At 40.8% G+C, this 15084-nt stretch overlaps 1 protein-coding gene across 5 annotated transcripts in view; it reads right to left on the bottom strand.

Moving 5' to 3' along the window:
* tjap1 (tight junction associated protein 1 (peripheral)) overlaps window positions 1-9614 on the bottom strand; it is a 97669-nt gene extending 88055 nt beyond the window's left edge. For 2 of the 5 annotated variants that reach the window (XM_017690659.2, XM_017690661.2), the window contains exon 1: window positions 9168-9614. The gene's annotated coding sequence lies outside the window, so the exon portion shown is untranslated. Of the gene's footprint in view, window positions 1-9151 lie in introns of all 5 variants that reach the window. The other 3 variants (XM_017690660.2, XM_017690663.2, XM_017690662.2) reach the window with 3 other exon arrangements.
* Window positions 9615-15084: the final 5470 nt, after the last annotated feature.

The following is a 15084-nucleotide window of genomic DNA, read 5'->3' as shown; positions in this document are numbered from 1 at the left end:
CACAATGTTGTTAATCAACACAAAGTCTGTTAGTGATTTGTGTGTCTGTAGGTCATCTACAAGGGATCATCCAAATAAACTGCAACCCTGTGAATGCTTAGCTGAACTTAGCAGGACAGTATTTTATGTCCGCCACTAACAATTTACCACCATGTTCAGTCAGACCAACAACATTTCAACAAAAACATTCATTTTTTCAGACTTAAACCTCACTTACAGATTCAACGTTAACATGCCACCTCACTCTAAACACTGCAGGATTGCTTGTTGCGTTGAGTCATTTTGGTGGGTAATTTCCACAGTGCTAAGTAGTTTTTGGATACTACCTAGCAGAGATGTGCTGCTAACTAATTTGATACTGATGTATCTGTAAGACCTCATGAACAGACATCTGGTTCACCACGGAGAGGGGGAAAAAAAACAAACAAACAAACAAAAAAAAGAGAAACAGATTTGTTTTATGTACAAAATTAAGCATTATGCAGAGGAACACATCACAAAACATCTCTGTTAATTATTCAAAATTAGCAGGAAAAAACACAGGTTTACATGTCGGATAAGTAACATAAGCTTGCAGGTAACTCAGGATGCTAATGGAGAGTCGTCGTCTTCTACAGGTGGTTTTCCCCTCTTCAGTTGACAGTGTGCCAACATGTTAGTTTGTAAGAGAAATGCATTAATTGTTTCTTGATCCAACATCAGCCTGGCTTCTTTAGACTATTTAGTCCTTAACAGTGCATCGCATTTTGGAGTATCAAACTATAATACTTGCTCTCAAAAACAAGCAAAACTTTTACCTTTTACAATCCCATTAATGTATAAAATCCACATTTCACTGAACTGCTGGTCTGTACATTTTCTCCATATTCCTGTGAAACACACTGAACACCCAAACATTGATTTCGGTATTCAAATACTGGCACCTTGAATGGTTTACAGAGTACTCGAGTACCTGCACACATTCAGAGTTTCTTGGTTAATGACTGGCACAATAACAAACCCAGCCAAAGGGCTCAAAAATGAACCACAACAGGGCGTGAGAACAATTTGAGTCCACTAAAAAATTTCTCATCAGGCATGAATGATCCCGTAAGCAAACGTCCATAAAAACATTCCATTTAAACAATTACTATCAAGTGAAACCAAAGATAGGAGATTCATTTAATGTAAAAACTACACTATGAATTATTTTTGCTATGACGTGGGACTGGCAGGATAAAATAGCGTGAGCTCACTATAAACAAACAAAACGTCATGGTTAGATTTAGTTAGGTTAGACTTTAAATACCTCACTTTCTTCCTAATGTATGGCATATTACTCTGGATAAGATGTGCTTGATGTTTGGAACTAACATATCCACACATGCGAAGAAGCAGCCCAGAAAGTAATAATGGTTTGATTTGAACAGTTTGTCGTCATCACTGCGCAATGCTTCTGTTTTTAGGATTCACATTAGACTAATAAGTATTTTTTCTTAAAGTCAAATAAGTACATACTGCAAGAACCAGCAATTAAAACCAAATCCAAAAAACTCAGTCACAATTTTATTTATTTATATATATATATAAAAAAAACTGTGACAAAATTGTGATATTATATATCACATATATACACACACAAGCAGCTGTCATCACAAAGCTGCTTTACAGAAAAATCTGGTTCCAGTCCCACAAGAGCATTGCCAATGGCGACAGCGGCAAGAAAAAACTCAGTAAGAGGAGGGAACCTTAAGAGGAAAGAAGACTCAAAGACTCAAAAAGGAAACTTGGGCTGAACGATTTAGGGAAAATATCTAACTGCAATAATCTAATTGAAAATATCTAATTGAAAATATCTAATTCCGACTAATACTGTGACTGCAATTTAAATTGTGATATATTATAAATTGAGATTCAGGCCCGATTTATTTTATCCAAGAAGACCAGAATAACCACCTGTTTTGGCTTTAGGCTCAACCCCTGAATGTAGCGTGCCAAACTGCCAGTAAGTTGTGGTTGTGATGTAACAACAGATGGAGGTTTGATTGATCATCTACAGGTATTTCACAAGCTCTTATTCGGCTCAGTTTCCCCTCTTAAAATGTCAATGTTTTCACTAATGTACACACTTAAAAACAATGGTTCTTCAAGGGTTCTCTAGCAAAGACAATGGTTCTATATAGAACCATAAACCCACCATAACCCATGTGCTTAAATGCTTAAAGAGTTCTCTGCATGGTGAAATGGTTCATTAGACTGATGGAGAATGTGCTGCACATAGTTCTATATAGCACCTTTTGAAAAGGGCTTAAACTGCGATTTCAATGTAAAACAGTTAATCGTTCAGCCCTAAAGGGAACCATCCTCCTCTGATCGACATAAAGCCCCAGTGCTGTGGAAAAAAGTAATCAGACATAAGAGTAACTCTTACAGCCCATTCTGTTGGGTTATTCACATAACCAGGCAATGCTGGGTCAGTTTAACTCCGCTTGTGTTGTTACACAGTGACCCCGCACCGGGTTATGGAAATGACCCAGATTGGGTTGCTGCATGTGACTGATCACAAAACACAGGTGGGTACAGCAGGTTTAAAGAATGTACCACCACAGGTTAAACTAAACCAGCTGGGAAGTGACGCTAGAGTGAACCTCTGTTCAATTATTATTAACTCTGTGTTGAAAAAAATAAACATTCATTAAATGCAGAAGTCTGGTCTAAACAATCCTGGATGGGCATTACAGAGATATGGGACACTTAAAAGTAACAAATGCAGTAAAATTAATAGCTTTTCACACAGTGACCCAACACCACCTAAATGCTCCACTTTTCTGGTGTAAAATAAATACATCATTAATTGTCAAATCTGTCAGACAAGGAAATCACACAAGAAAAACACTTAACAGTAGAAAGTCACTGTTAGACAGTCCTTCTGAACAGAGCAGCGCAGAACAGCGCAGACTCTCCTGTTCAGAGCAGCGCTGCTCAAACACGCAGCTCTACAAATTATTAATTTGGATCAGAGGGAATAAGAGCATTAAAGGGAATGTGAAGAATGCTTAGAAAAGGCACGTTAATACCAACAAAGCCACTGTTAGGCTACTGGCCTATTGCTGACCAAGCTGCACAAAGCACCAGGAAGCTTTGCGTCCTCTATGCACAAGTGACCTGAAAATCTTCTAAAGCAAATCACACAAACGCTGTACTTCTCTAGAAACACATCACTGTCATCTACTGCAATATTTATGAACACCAAAATATTTACCCTTCCGCCTCGCCTGAATATGGACACTACACAGTATCTTTTAGGGACAATACTAATATTTTTCCACATACATCATCTGTCATCTAGAAACTGGGAGCTGGATTAGCTTTACAGAAAAATACAACATATTAGTATTAGCGATGCACAAACGCGAAAACCTTTGGTCAATACCGAAATTTAGGGCAGACTTAGTCAGAACTGCACATCAAAAACCAAAATAAATACATAAATAAAAAGTGTCTAAGCTACAGCATGTTACACGAAGTCATACATCATCGATAACAGAGAACAGTTAGTCGTCCAAGGCAATAAATTCCATGTTTGGGTGCTGTACCTTCTCTCGCTACTCAACGCGAACAGACATTATAAACGGCTTCTCTAAAGTTCCTTGTAAAAACATGTAAAATAAGAAAAAGTTCATCAAACACTGATTAAATCTAACAATCAGGGCTCGTTACACAAAGCTGATTTTTTTTTTTTTTTAAATAAATGGTAGAACATGCATCATACTGAACAGCATCATCTGTCTGTATGAACAGCAAAAACGCACTGAATCTGAAATTTTCAATTCTGATTTGAGACGCTTTCATATGCGGTCCTAAAATCAGATATGTGGCGATGTGAATCTGTCTGAACAGCCAGATCGGAAATCATGCGACTTTTACGTCAATCCAGCTCGACATACGTCATAATTTCGCACTGCTCATGCCTCAAACATTTGGGATAACATTTATGTACAAAAAAATGAGGAAATTTATCCAAAACCCTCCATGTTTGAAGAGATTTTGAAAGAAACGGCTGAACGTGGCTGTAGGAGAGTGAGGCTGCAGCGTCAAAGAACTGAAAGTAAAGTTTAAGGAATCAGAGGACGTGAACCAAAGAAGTGACCGTGGCCGAATAATGTGCCCTTTTTACGGCGAGCTTGAACACATTCTGGGTGATGAGCCCAGCTGTCAGTCAGTGAACCTTCATAATGGCTCCCATGATGCTGGTGAAGATGAAACTGCAAGCTCCAAGAGCGACTAGCATTCATTCATGGTCATGATTGCGTACCTCTGGATGAGCCACACGACACGTTGTTCTTTTGCACATGTGGGTCGGTTTAGGAGCTGATCTGTTTGGACTGATGTCGCATACAGATCACATTTAAAAGATACTGTGGACAGCCAAACAAAACATCAGATTTGGGCCACTTTTACCTGCTGTGTGAACATAACCCTTGACGCCAAGGCACTTTTGGGAAACTGGGCTCTGTCCATGCCGAATTATAAAATACTATTTTTTAAAGCAATTATCTGCCGATACCATCGTACATCCCTACGTCCAAATTCGCCTTAGTAGAAAACGACCCAGCCTCCTGCCATTTGAATTCGCAATCCTCAGTCATTTTATTCACAAACATAAATAAAGCAGCTGCTTTCTTAAAAAGTGAGATGGTTCTGACGAGATGGTGTATCAAAGTGCACTAGCCTGTGGCAGATCTCTTCTCATTAGCACAAAACTGCAGCGCAGATTTCATTTCCACAGTTTACTGAACCGCTCCGTTTTACAAGCTTCAATTACGGGGATCACCACATGTGCGCTTCTTTCCAAACACCCAAATCTCACAGACAATGTGGAGACCATGGGAGGGGGCAAACGACGCTAATAGCTGATTAAAATCACTTAACAGTTCACACCTCGCACAGATCACAGGACGGGAAAGACGCACTCTGTGTGTGCAGCAATTATCTTTAGCCACCATCTCCGAACCTCCGAATACAAACGCTATCACATCCACCCTCTTTAGCTAAGCTGCTCTAAGAGCGTCGCTACTTGACAATCTTTCAATAAATCCCTCTATAAACATTTTCACACCGGCTGTTTCCTAATTAATAAACGTCCAGGGGGGCCTGCTTTATCATATCACCGCGCCTTGGACAAATCCCTCCCACCACCCACAAGCCTCCCAAGATATCAAGACACAGCACAAGAGTATTGCAGTAATACTTTCAGCTGGAGGAGTGGGATGAGAAGAGGTGTAGAGTCATACTGACAGACCCTAGAGGCTGCCTCGCATGAAGGGTGTCGTAGCACAGAGAGAAACATCTGACCTTTCACTGGTCACACCTCTGTGTTCATGTACAACCCCAATTCCAATGAAGTTGGCACGTTGCGTAAAACATAATACGATGATTTGCAAATGCTTTTCAACCTATATTCAATTGAATACACTACAAAGACAAGATATTTAATGTTCAACTTTAAATAAACAAATAAACTATTGTTTTTGGAAATATTCACTAAATCAATCAGTGTTTTGATATGAAATACTCTTTTCTAAAGAAACTTACAGGGAAAATCATTCACAGCAGTGGTGATAGGAACCAGACATCTGAAGAGTTTAACATCTCTAAAAGCACTCATTTTATGTAAAAAAAACATTTTTACATAAAATGGTAACAATTACGCTGCCTAATGCCAGAGACATTGTGCCTTATTGACCAATATCTTAAATATCTAAGTAAAAGTCTACAATAGATTTATGACACATTCTTAAACCACACAACTGTTCACATCTTTGGGCTCTTAAACATGTGTAGATTCTGTTCTCTCCTAAGAATAAATAGCAAATAAGAAAACACTGGTGAACATCAGAAACTTTGTGAACACCATGTAAGTGGATTTTGAAAGGACGCTTTTTTTAAGAAAGGTTGGAGAAGGAAGCCCATTGTTTTGCAGTCGTTAACACATGTTTTAAGCTAAATCCTTATCACTGCTGGCAGAAGAAAACCTCATATCTCCATTTTTGTTGTTTTTTAGTTTTTGACAATTTGAAGATGCCCTTTATATTGTGTGCAAGTTTCATGATGAATGGATCAAAAGAAAGAGCCCAAAATGTCTTTGAAAAAAATCTGATTCCATTGACTTACATGAAAAATAAAGTGTGTCTTTTTTCCTTTTCCTGTAAAGTTACCATTCTGGAGAAACGAGGTTTTGTTCTGACCACAGTGATATATTTATAGGGTACATCCAGTGAAAACTGATTATTTCAGATTCATTACTATATCATTAACACTCAAGACACATGTAGGGTCATTGGTTGTTTTGGAAAGCAGTTAAAAGGCTTTTCAGAAACTGGCTGCCACCACGTTCATTGTAAAGAAATCAGATTTGGTACATTTCTCTACCACGAACTCTGATTTACTCGGTCAACATCTCAAAGAATGAATTACACAACAGGCCACTGAATTTTCCTCATTTTCCCCACTTGTTTTATGAAGAGTTTAATGTAACATGTCAGTACAGTTGAAGTCTCAAAACATCTCATTCCCTCCCTAGTCTATACAAGCAAAAACAAAACACACTCATTACACATCTGGTTGAATGCTGGACCCACCAGTGACTCCCTGGACCCTCTTATCACAAAGCTGAAGTTACCTTCTCATCCTCCAGCGTCTTATTTGAATTTTCCATTCCAACTTAAATTGTGCAGTAGTTGCACTGTTGTGCCTCAGGCACCACAATGTAATTACAGCTACATTTAAGGTGGAACACCAGTCTTAAAGGTACAGTAAGAACAGTAGCCTGTTTAATTCTAAGAGATAAAGAAAGGTCAGGAAAGGGTCTTGAAAATTTCCCTGTCAATTTACCCGTCAAATAACTTTTGATGCTTCACAAGAGCAGTGCTCCTGATCAGTGACACTCTGTGTCCTTGTTGGTACTGAAAACCACACATGTATGACAGCGGAGCTCAGGGTGGATAAAATAAGATGCATGAAAAACGTGGGATATGGGCCCATTTAACAAGCCGAGGGTACTCACAGGTCTAACCCACAGGGCTTTTATTTAAATTAATTTAAACGTCAGTTGAATATTAATTGTTTAACACTGTGGTTGTACTGACCGCCAGAAAAAGATGACTCACAAGCCAAGCCAGCACAAGCATGAACAGAGAGCCATGGTCCACAACACTATCACACTCCGGACAGATTACTGGTTTTCCCCACTTCCCACCTCCTACAGAAAACACAGGGTACATGTAGGGTTGTATTTTTGGGGAAAATATCTAATTGCCATTCTTCCAACCAAGATTGCAACTGCAATTTCAGATGTGATGATTTTCTCTAATTTAAGGGCCTCATATGTTTTCCATGAAGACCAGAATATACGCTTTTTTTCTGGGTGGAGGCTTAAAGGCAGAGGGCCAGTTAGTTTATCACGATAACAAAACTGATCACAATAATGAACAAATATCCTCATTTTTGTTCACCTCTACATGGGTGTATGGATGCTTTTGGTTGACCCATCTGGTTTACAGGCAGAACATGTTTTTAAAGCTTAAAACAGAGATAATAATATAGGCTATAATTAAAATTGCAGCTCTTGCGATTTGAAAACTGCACTCTTAAACTGTGAGAATATAAAATGACTAATCTTTCAGCCCTGGGCTGATGGAAGGGACACAAACCACTCTCTCAATCTTGATAAAGGAGGCTTGGCAACAGTTTACCAGCAAATGGGCACAAAAAATGTAAACTGGGCAAGATGCAGAAACAAAACAAAGCAAGGGCCTATAATCGATCACTGGCAGGAGCACCACACACTCCAGCCCTTAGTGCCTGCACAACTTGCAGACGAGTTTAGGAAGGCTGTACTGATGTCAGAGGGAGCAAGGAGCCCCACGAGTTAAGGATGAGCATTATTCACTAAACACTACGGGCTATTCCAGCTCCCGCAGCGCAGGGCTACGTGGGGCAGACAGTGACGTCACCGCGCTGATCTACTTTGCACACGTTGGGATTTAGTTGAACACACGAACACGGGAGCTGCGTGAACAGCGTCAGACCAAAGCCCGACGTCTACCCGGTGCAGACGTGTCACTAAAAATCATTTCTACCCACAGCACAGACTCAACTTACTCCCCTCAGAGGGAAGCTCCGGCAGCCTGGGCTTCACTTGAGCATTTACTGGCCTCAGAACTGACCAAACACCCAGGGAGGAACTCATATCAGAGGCGCAGAACTGAAAGCGTAAATTTAGCACGGAGGCGAGACAAATTCCGCATAAAGTAAGTCTAAAAATGAAGCACTTCAGAATATCAACCATTAAAGTCCATCGGTTTTATTACCATCCTCTCTGACTGCTTTACGCGCACCTCTGCGTTAGCAAACTGCAGCTAAACTAATGAGTGATAAACACAACAACAATAACAACAGTGCATCTAAATATGAGTGGAGGGAAAATCTGGACACCGTTATTATTCTGGACTTCGGTAATAAAACAGGTACAATAAATTCACTCCAAATACGGCCAGGCTGCTGTCCTCTCCCCCAAAAAAACAAAAACAAAAAGGTGAACCACTGGCTGTGCAGTAACTGGGTGTTACAGCATGAGCTATAAAACAATGTCAAAGCTAGTAGCTAAATATTCCAGGCTCATTTTCACAGCCCCGGGGCTGGCGAAGCTGAAGCTGGCTTCCTATTCGAGAGCTTCTTGGTCGAATTTCCCCGTTCCACCTTAAACGGTGCAGCATTTACACCTCCACGTTCCACCATTTAAGCTGGAACGGGGAAATCCGAGCGGGAAGCTGGAGAATAGGGAGCCAACTTCAGCCTCGGTCGAAGGCTGCGAGCCCGGCTCTCTCCCGCCGCACCGGACTCCGCTCTGGAGCCAAATCAGCGTTCGCGTCGTTAGCGCTCTCCATCCACGACCACGACGGCTCCGAACCGGAAAGACTCGGTTTAGACCGATAGAAATACAGACGCGTGTGGTGAAATGAGGCTTCCAGCCGCACAGCCCGGGCCAGTCACCCGTTACTGGCTGACTAACGAAGCGTCCTCTCCTCCGCTGGGTGTGTTGATCGCTGCCTGGGCCACTGACAGAGGATGAAATCCTCTCAGATGACCAGTTCTGGACACGAGCACGCACCCGGTTCGGCTCTTACCTCCTCCGTTTCGGGAGCGCTGCGGGTAACGGTGACGGTAACGGTAGCGAGTCGTCCCCCCAAACCCCGCTGTCAGCCGGCGGGCTCTCTCCCACTCCGAGCCGCGGTGATAAACTTTGTTCCTGCACCACTTCGCTCTGCTAACGCTCGCTAGCGGCGGTCAGTCAGGAGTCGCAACTATTTCAGGTTTATCTGCCACCGCAAAACGCACGACCGCGTCAGTAAAGCGGTTCAAGCTCAGCGGTCCTGCTCTAGCCGCCTTCGACTAACCGGTAAAGTGGCGATATCGATCTCCGGGTCGAGGCAGCCGCGCTGAAGATCCGAGATAAACTTTATCTCCTTCTCCTCTCCGACACCGCCATCTTTCCCGCGGGGCACGCCGGGTAATCCTTAGGAATCCCCACGCATGGCGCGAGTTCAGGAAGCTCAGGTGGGAAAGATCTGTGTAAAAACCCAAGCAAGTCGTTTAAAGAGTGAAGAAGCCTCTGTGGACACTGAAGGAAGCCTTGTTTAAACACTACGAAGCTGCCTTCACCTCAGTGTCCATGAACAGGAAAGCCCTCATCATTGAGTCAGCGTGTTAAAGAGCCCATATCATGGAAATCCCTCATTTTCACTGTTAAAGTTTCGAAACATACACACCTAAAAAAGACGGTTCTTCAAGGGTTCCTTACCTTGCTGAAAAAAATCACAGAAACCCTTAAACCTTTCTGTTGGTGGTGTTCAACAGGCACTAATGGTCAATGGTTAATGGCTGAGCAAGTGTTCTGAGACTGATTCCAGATGCATCTCATGGTTTCCTAATGGGATGAGATCTAATAGTGTCCTTCAGGAAACTAGTGAACTTTAATGGTAACCATTAAGCCAATTCCACTTTCAAGCAGGTTAGTAAATGGAATGGTTCTATTTAGAACCACAAATTCTTTGTAGAACCATTTCATGCTTAAATGGTTCTTCAGATTGATGGTTGTATATGATTCTACACAAGATGCAAAATAGAGGGGGGTCCAGGACCACCTAATTAATCTCTTGGATCCCCTGAATGCCTCGGAATAAAAATTCTGGGGGTTCCCTAAAAACATACCTTTTTTTAGTTTTGACCTCATACTCTCCGTTAGGGAAAAACAGAAGGAAAGGTCGTTGTTTATCTGCTTCACCTACAATCATTGAGATTCGGTCTTTGGTGTCCTTAACTTACTGGAGATGAAGCACCGGTCTGCCTCAGGGTGGCGCTGTAGCAAACTGGTTCACTCGGTTGGTCCTTCATGGCCTAGCAACCGTAACTATGGCCGTGATAACTATGAAAAACTAAATAAGATACCACAGCATATTTGTTAATCTGAAAATTTGCCCAGTTTCCCAGGAGATTGGTAGAAAGAGCAAAGTGTTACTCATTGAAACCGAAGATCTCAGTTAATATGGGGAAGAGTGCATTAACAAACTAGAAAGCACTGCTATGGTGAGCAAGTTAGCAGCCAGCCAACATGGAACCCCTGAACACCAGCAGGGTATTTCGCACACTGGTTCTAAGTAGAACATTTTTGAAAAGCTGTATATAGCTAGCACCACAATAAAGGGGTCTTCTATTGTCACAAGCTTGATGTCATAACGCTAGAAGAATCCTTTTTGGCGCTATAAAGAACCATATACATAATATTCTCCATCAATTTGAAGAACCCATTTCACCATCTAAAGAACAATTTAATATAGAAACATTCCCTTCACTAAGGAACCATTAAAGAACCATCTTTTTTTAAGAGTGTAGTATTCCCTTCCCACTCCATACAGTGACTGTCAGAGCAAAACTTTGTACATTCATTTTTCTAATTTTTAATTTTTTTTTAACAGAATTTGAAAGTGCTAGCTGTCCTTCACACTTAGTTAAACCTTCATTACGAATGGACCAATAGAAATGCGACAATGCTTTCTTTATCTTCCATTCAAAGTAAAGAACATTTTTTCATTCCCCTGTAAAGTTATCATTTTGGAGTTATGCTTTTTGTGTTGCAATAGCGACAGCAGGCTGTAGGGAAATGAAACTACAAAAACAGCCTATTGTAAATCTATTGCTTTTGTGATGTCACAAAAAAACAACACATTTACATTAACACACCTGTTCAGCCAATTGTCCAGTGTGTCTGTATTCATTAGGAGTTCCCCTCCCCTTGCTGCAGTAACTCGTTGGAACATTGCCATGAGGATTTGATTGCATTCAGCCACAAGAGCATTATTGAGGTCAGGTATTAATGTTAGATGATTAGTATTGATGATGATTAGATCTACTGAAGCCGTGCCATATTAGTGACAGATAATCTGGAACACTTGAACAAGTCCCACCTCAATATTGAACCTGTCACCTGGTTGCTTTGGTAGGAGATTAGCCCACAGTGATGCAAGCCTGAAGCATCCTAGTCAGCAAGCAGTATTTGAGATGGAAAACGCAGACCTAATGCTCCCTTGATAGAGGATCCAAAAACTGCAGCCATGCCCAAATGTATTGGCTCACCTGCAGTGAGTTGCCAGAAGAAAGTGACACCAGGTGAACAGCCTGTAACCTGTCTATGTGCACTCAAGCCAGCAGCCTGGACCATTTCTCGCTGCCCCCAACTGCCACAACCAATGGCATACAGTCATGAGCATGTTACTAAGTGAGGGGTTCAACTCCAGGGGCATCCTAGCAGGGAGAAACGTCTTGTCTGCAAGGTACTAGGGTACACTGTTGTGTTCGTGGTCACTGGGTGGCACAGCCGCATTTGGAACTGGCAAAGTATTTCCACCAGACAGAGCAATTACTGAACATAATTGAACCATATTCCATTTCGGTTATTTTTAAGTTGCACTGACTTCTTTTATTCTGTCTTGAGTGTCTGCTTTTCCACTTCTGTGGGAAAGTGAATGTGCACACTGTAAAAAGTAAAGGTGCCTGAAATATCCTCTGCTGTTCTCCAAAGAACTCAAAACTGGAGGAACCCTTGATTATCTAGCAGCTCTTGAAGAAACCTCTAACTACTTCACTGGGTTCTATAAAACACCACGCATCAGGTTGTTGGTGATGCCCTCTAGTATCTTTGAGTTTTATTGATTTATTTTGGATTTTAAGAACTCTACACTTTTCTGAGGTTTCTCAAAATCCTCTTGCATTCAGGGAGCTTCAATGAGTAGCCAAGATGGTAGGGGAACATCCACATCAATGAAAAGCATGACTAACCTGGAATTTGCATGTCACTTATTTAATTAAAGTAACAATAGTTTGCCAGCAGTCTGGCTTTAAGTAGCTCTATCCACCTCTGAAAATGGAGGATGCTTAAAAATGTGGTATTGGTAAATCCTAGATCAACACTATTAATCTGAGAGGTTTGATAATATGGGGCCAATGTTTTGTGCCAGCACTCTGTTGTTGAGACTGCAACACCTCATGATGAGAAAAACTAGCACCAGATGGCAGTCAAGGGTTCTATGAAGTTCCATTGCCAAGAGAGGCTCTGCAGAATGCAAAGCTTTGCAGTGGAACTGTGTCATCAGTGAGTGTTTTTCTCGAAGAGCCTTGGCCAAAAGTCGCTGAGAAACACTGGCTCAACTGTTACTTTGTGTTTGTCTGATTCCCGCACTGCATAGCTGCCCTTGAATGAGGAAAGAAAGAAAAAGCCTGTCACAGTCTTAAAAAAGAAATGCAAGGCGTGAAAAGCAAAACACAAGCTCACTTCTCAGGTTCTTGGTCTCGTTTCAGAAAGATTTGAATCCTTTCCCTTAATTTTTCATTCACAGGTTTGTCAGTATACAGTGAGTGAGAGATAATGGCCTTGTCTCTTCTTTTCAGGTGTAGTAGGGAGGTTAATGAATAAAATAAAGATTCCTTTCCACACTGTTTTGAATGTGTTAAGCATTTAAAAGAGAAAATCAGTTCTCTCAGGCTTGGCTGCTTACTTCAGGTTAGAGGCCCCTCGTCTGACAGACAGTGTCAGAAGGTGGAATTGTAATGCTGCACTGACCTGTCAAGGATGCAGACAGCTGACCTCAGACCAGCCGGTGGTGATCACGCGCCACCAGGAAAGTCATGGTCTGCTGACCCCGGACCTCCTGCTGGTTGGTAGTATGATGGGTAGCCTGCTGTGGAGGAAAACATTTGCATTTCATTCAAAGAACCAAACCTGCATTAGAAATACCAGGTCAGCACGATTCATTTCTCACAACACCTGCTGACATGGCTGTGCAGCAGTCAAAGCCTCGCGGTGTCAAAGGAAATCTGTCAAGCCCAGACACCTGGACTAAAGACAATATGAGGGCCACTGCTTTGTTGGGTTACAAAAGTGTTTTTAAGGATAATTGTTCTGCTTTGTAAAAAATGCTGCATAATTCAATCACTGGGATGTAATCTAAAGCAGTCAGAGTGATTTGACGTGAAATGGCACATTGTAGACTTCACTGTTAGACATGGTATGGGTACGAAACGGTCACTGGGTATGGGTACGAAACGGTCATCTCTGTACCTTTAGTCAGGGAACATAATTGTATCATAATCCATTGAAATGATATTTTCTAAGTTGCAAAAATTGCATCTTGTCAAGTGAAGTGATCTCAAATCTAGTCAGTATATCTAACATTTCCCATTTTGAGATGGTTGGGCACTTATTGTATAGTCTTTCTAAACATTAGGTAATATTATGTAATTTTATTAAGTAAAATGATCTCATTATATTGGCAGATAATGTTGCTGGTTTCAAGCATATTTCTCAAAACAAGCAAAAATATCTGTCAATATAGTTAATTTTACTTAAATTACTTAAAACAAGTAAATAATGTTTAGAAACAAGGTAACTAATCTTAAATATAGCGTACAAGGAGCTCAGTGGGACAAATATTAGCTTTATTGACTATATTTACAACAATTTGTACTGTGTTGACTTAACACACCCCGTCTCATCTCCTGGCTCTTTATTTTATTGTTCTGTTTTAAAACATTAGGTTATGAAAAAGTACAAATTTTCCACTGGGAAAAACCTATTAAAGGACCTAAAAACCACTGTTGTACCTCTGAGGGAACATTTACACTGTTTGTATCTTGGTGAATGAAAAATGTACCTGCGCAGAACCTTTATTTTTAAGGGTTTATATGGTTTAGAGGAACTGGCTCTCATTTCTATACAGTGGTGGTGATAGGAACCAAGAGCCATGATGCAAATATAACCATTTTATTTATTATCAGTGAACCTACACATGTCATCTGAGTTTTTATGTGCTGTTGGTAAAATAGTCTTAAATCTGAAAATGCAAGTATTCTTTAGATACTATTTGCTTAACACAGCTTGAAGCTCTTCACCATGAACAGATTTGAAAATATGTTTACAGCCAAAACCTTCACATAACTACGCACTTAAAAATAATGGCTCTTCAAGGGTTTTTTAGTAAAGAAAAAGGTTCCATATAGAACCACGAACACTTAGCGAACCCTTTGCATGATTAAAGTGGTCTTTGCATTGTAAAAGTGTTCTTCAGATTGATGCAGAGTGTGCTGTAGATGGTTTCATATAGAACCTTTTTGAAAACGGTTCCATACAGCATGAAAAATAAGTTGTCAGGCTTGTAACAATAAAAGAACCCTTTGTGGTGCTATATAGAACCGTTTATTATGTGGAACCATCTACAGCACATTCTACATCAATCTGAAGAACACTTTCATGATGCCAAGATGCTCTGTAATCATGCAAAAGTTTCTTTCAGAGTTCATGGTTCTATTTAAAACCATATTCTTAATCATAATCATAATCATATAACCAACGAAGCCTTGAAGAACCGTTATTTTTAAAGAAATTATTATAAACAATGTCTCAGGTATCAGGCAGCATATTCATACCCATTTCATGTAAAAAGCTTTCTCTACTTTTAGATCAGTGGGCACTAATCATCCAGCTGGAGATCT

This window comes from Pygocentrus nattereri, chromosome 5 (genome assembly GCF_015220715.1).
Source record: "Pygocentrus nattereri isolate fPygNat1 chromosome 5, fPygNat1.pri, whole genome shotgun sequence".
Classification (NCBI taxonomy): Eukaryota; Metazoa; Chordata; class Actinopteri; order Characiformes; family Serrasalmidae; genus Pygocentrus; species Pygocentrus nattereri.
Note: the sequence above shows the minus strand (reverse complement) of the source record. Positions and strands in the feature narration are given on the sequence as shown.